Raw genomic sequence first — 5,380 nt, forward strand, 5'->3', positions numbered from 1 at the left:
TGCTTATGTTTATGTTTATCACCTCACTGTTTATGTTTCTGTCCCCCCGAAATCAGTCAAAGGCCATTTGAAGGCAACCCCCGATACTTGACTGAAAGCGAGAGTTTGGTATACATATTACAGGCAAAGTCCGATGTGCCGTCACACCGCAGTCTGCTTAGTCCCTCCACGAATTGCCTGAGAGGCGTCAGGCAAAGTCCGAAGCAGCACTTTCACTTCGGACTCAGCCTAGTCAAATCGCGAAGTGTCCGACAGGCTCAGGCAAAATCCGGAGTAAAAAGAAAACCTGCGAGGCTTACTTTTCCCACTGCACAGTAGGCTGGCTCGAGAATTTACAATTCCAAATAGTCTACAGATCGCAATTGTGAACAGATTTCAAAGTTTTTATTTTAGAAATGATCAGCATGAAATTTTAAAGATAACTTATTGAGTACATATATATCCATTTTTGTTTTAATATATTTATTTAACGCAAGTTATTTTCTACAAATTTCATGAAAAATGATTCAATATACGTGTAAAATACTTTTTATTATAAAAGATGAACTATAAAATTTTATAGATAAAAAACTACAATATTTATTGTAAAAACCAACTTTCGAGCGAGAAAGAGCCAGTAATAGGTGTTTCGGTTTAAAATTTCTTATTAAAATTTAAAATATTAATTTATTGAGATCGAAAATCACTGTTTAGACAACGGTACTAAGATTTAGTATGGCAAATAAAAGATGTGCATTTAATTAAAATAGATAAATTGAATATCTGGTTTAAAAATGGTTTAGCAATAACACTTTAAAACAAAACTTCCTTTTAATTTCGTATTAGTTTCGTAACTAATAAAAAAATTTTATTTTCCCACTCCCTCCTTACCACTGCCCTTTTATTTAGGGACTGATGCACCTACTTAGTTATCCTCAAAACAACAATAGTTTAATCTAGTTACTGACGTGGTCGTCGAAGTTTGGAATTTTTTATCTTTTTTGCATTGAGTTTCAATATACATTTCCGAATAAGTTGTTTTTATCGCTTCGGAAAATCAAGTGATAAAAATTAAACTCGAAGACAAATTCAGTGCCCTCAAAATTGCAGAAAACTCAACGCGTATTTCGAATTTAGAAAGATACTACGTTAAATATAATACATGTAGAGTTTGTTTTTATATTTTTTTTTATAAAATAACTTACGTTAAATAAATAATTATATTTGAAACAAAAATTGATAAATATAATCAATAAGTTTTCTTACAAATTTAATACTGATTATTTCTAAAAAAAAAAACTTTCATATCCGTTCACAATTGCGACCTGTAGACTATTTTGAATGGTAAATTCTCGAGCCAGCCTACTGTGCAGCGGGAAAAATAAACCTCGTAGGCTTCCTTTTTACTCCGGACTTTACACCATTTACCCTTTGAAGACATTGTAAATGGTGGAAAGGGAAAGGGGAAATGGTAAAGAGGAATTGAGAAAAGGTTAAAAGGGGAAAGGAAAACGGTGTATTGGATTGAGAAAGGGGACAGAAAAATTCAAGGGGGTGAGAAAGGGGAAAAGGGAAATAAGAAAGGTAAAAGGAAAATGGTGAAAGAGATAACTAAGAGATACAGAGACGCTTCACGATTCAGTCCCTATCTGCTCGTGCTCACCGAACGTCCTTTATTTGCTTCACATGTCTGTTTTGATTTATTAAAAATAAAGCTCCGTCACATGCAGTCTGAAAATCCCCCAACGGGAACAGAAAAAGTTCAAATCCTATTCCTCTCCATCGACTCAGTAAAATTTAACGAAAGCATTTATTTAACCTATTTTTCATTATTAAATCTTTTTATAACTTATAAATTCGAAAAATATTCAAATTTATATTTATTTATATTTTAATAATTTATTTAAACGTCTTAAAAAATGCAACAAAGAAATCTATGCAAATGTGTGAATTTAAATAATTTTAACTCTAGAGAGGCAGAGTTGAATTGGTGAGAATTAAAATTTCAGAATTTACATTCCGCATGAAGGAATTAAAACAACTTACTGCATATATTTTGTGAACTTATTAGAAGGAACTAAATAATATCAAAATATGACCACTTCTGAGGAATAAAAAATATCTCTGTGAGGTGCGTTATCTTTACAATTAGAAGGAATTAAATATATTGAAAACACGTTCTCTTTGGGAGAATACAAAACTGTGTGGCGGTCGCTATGGAAATAGAAGTGAATAAGTTTAGGAGGTATCTTATTCGTATTGTGGCATTTTAGACGGATGAAAAAATCGCGCATTCACTTTTGCGCTGAAATCTGAAAATATTAATTTTTCTCTATTCTACGCTTATTACTCGGACGCGAACGGGAGAACGACGGAATATTTCGCAGCCGTTGTATAATAAAAAATATATACCCATATTTGAATTATGGTATTCGGATACGCGCAGATACGCAGAACAAAAGAAAAAGTCTTTATAGATGATATAACAAATTTCGACCCTGATAATAAGAAATCAAAATATTTCAATGTAAAGTGTTTCGATGGAAGCTGGAAGGAGGCATACGTCTTTCTCGTAAATGGTAAATGCATATTCTTTATTGTAAATTGAATTTTTCTACCTAAATATATATATATATATAATTAAAAATTTGTCATAAGGACAACTGCAGGATTTCGCCGGGAGCGGGTGCTAATCTGAAAAATTGCACCCGCTTCCAGCGAAATCGCGGTAAAATTTCAGCCATAACCACGTCTCACAACCGGGAGATAGGTGGTTACAGTCTGTAAAGGAATCAATACGACGATCCAGCAAAAGCCTCGTGCACCCTTCAAACACGGAGCGACCCAAGGACTACCGCCTTCTGCATTTTTGCCGCAAATGTTTTAGCATATTATTGACACGCAAGGATGCTTTTTAGGCCATTAGCAAGTGAAAGTTTGGCTCTTTCTTTTCATTCTCCTTGGTTATGATGTTTTTGATAGCTGGTGCCGAAAATTCGATAACAAACATGGTTCGCTTCTCGAAGTCAAGAAGAACCATGTCAGGCCTCGAGTGAGCAACAGAAACAATTGTCGAGAATATAAAGTTCCAGTATATGCGGCACTTCCCATTCTCGACAATTGACTCAATTTCCCTAGGAGCATTTAGAGGAGCGATATTAAGGTTAATGCCGTAAGAGTGACAGAGATGGTAATAAAGCACTCTTAGTGCCGCATTGTGCCTTTGAATGTAGGTCGTTCCCGCGTGAGTTGGACAACTAGATACTCGTAGTATGTGAGCTAAATGCTCGGGGTGTGCATGGCACGCCCTGCAGCTATCCTCGGGAATGTCTTGGCTCAAAATGTGGCGCCGGTATGTTAAGGTGGAAATGACACCGTCTTGGCATGCAAAAATGAAACCCTCCGTACCAGACTTCAATCCGGGCGATTTAAGGAAAGCAAACGTTAGCTCACAAGACATTGACTGATCCTTCACATTTCTGTGGAAGATACCGTGAATCCTCTTATCGAGGAGCTGCTCACGAAAGTTTTTCTCTTGTGCTTTCTTAATCCGGGCTTTCAGGAGTGAGTACTCGAGATAGATAAGATTTGATGCATTTTGCTTACCCCTAATACTGAAGTCAAGTTCGAGTGTTTCAGCAGCCTCCTCCGCTGCTTTGTACAGAAACGCTCCTTTACCCACTTCTTCGTGATTCTTGACCATTTTAAGAAGAGGGATTCGTCCATTTGCAACTCTATGTGCTGTACCCAGAATCAATTCGAAGTAAAGATACCAACAGAATCATATGGAAAACACCTCAGTTACTGTTGGTAATTCCATATAGAGCTACATTGACCCAGAAGTCTATCAGAGTCAACGAGGCAGTTCCCCAGAAGAAATAAAGATACCAACAGAAGCGTATAGAAACCACCCCAGTGGTTATTAGTAATTCCATATAGGATCACATAGACTATGATAGTGTATGATAGTCATACAGTCTGAGAATCAATGGGACATCTACCGAAAGAAAATATAGATACCAACAGAAGCATATAGAAATCACCTCAGTGGTTTTTAGTACTTCCATATAAAGCCATATAGACCCGTAAGTCTGTGAGGATCAATGATGAATTCCCAAAAATAAAGTAAAGATACCAACAGAAACTTATAGATAACACCTCAGCGACTACTGATAATTCCATATAGATTCTTAAAGAAGTGCGAGTTCTATATTCATCTATATGCAATATACCTTGACAAAAAGCAATACTTTGCGCATTGAGTTTTCTTCTATATGCTTCTATAAGTTCTTTTATGAAGGAAGTTTATCAAAAAGTAAGCTACGGTAATGTTGTTATTCGCTTAATTGTTGCAAATCCCCCCCCCCCCAAAATGCTCACTAAATTCGACGTCTGCTATATAGAATAATTTCTATTCTATATCTCGTTATCTAAAGGACGATGATTTTAAAATGTCCGCACAAACACCTGCAAATATTGTTATTTTCAATGAAAAATTTACTTTTTTCCCGCAAGATATTCAAATAATAATTTTCTCTCAAGCAATAGCTAATTTTTGTTAGGTTTCTGAGTGTGTCTTTCGGAGGGCGTTTTAGATTCTGCAGGGAATGCGATTAATAATAGTGCTCTATATATATTTATACGATTCTACGTAATGCGCCATTTTCATATATGTTTTGCACGATACAACATACAAAAAATATGTAAATATTTAAATAAATAATTTTTTTTTTATCGAAAAAGTTATTATCGATTATTATCAGCAGGTTTACGGCTGCACCCTTTTATTACTTGCCAGAGTTGTCCTATTCAGAGACCAAGTAAGGCATGTCAATAAAAAATTAAAAGAAAAGAACACAAGTTGCATTATTTTTCTAATTTAAAATTGCCGCCAGGAGGGATGCGACTTTTACCGACAGCATTGCATTCTTGGCAGTACGATCAAGTACGGCTGAGCGATTAGCGTCAAATATCTGTAAGTCGCCTTGTTGCTCAATTCATGTCGTTTGCTGAATTAATTTGCAGTCACCCGATTTTTTTCCAAAAAATAGATAGTAAGCGCACATACCACAACTGCAAAACTCCTTGCGGGGTCGAGAAATCTTCAAAGTGCATTTTGATAACACAGGCCCACAAAAAAAACAAAAGTGTCTGTGCAAATTACCAGACCTATATATTCTTATGTATTTTTCGACGCTGAATCCGAATTTGCAATAAAAAAGTAGAGTCCAGCTACTTTTTTATGGGGTTTTGATCGAAAAACCTCATTTTTTACGGTTTTTTTCATGGTTTTTTTTTTAATAAAAAAAAAATAAAGAAAATTTTTATTTTTTTGACTTCAGAATCGAATTCTACGGGAAAAAATACATCGAAAACCATGTTTTGATTTTTTTTTTTACAA

This window comes from Belonocnema kinseyi, chromosome 9, assembly GCF_010883055.1.
Source record: "Belonocnema kinseyi isolate 2016_QV_RU_SX_M_011 chromosome 9, B_treatae_v1, whole genome shotgun sequence".
NCBI classification, from domain to species: Eukaryota; Metazoa; Arthropoda; class Insecta; order Hymenoptera; family Cynipidae; genus Belonocnema; species Belonocnema kinseyi.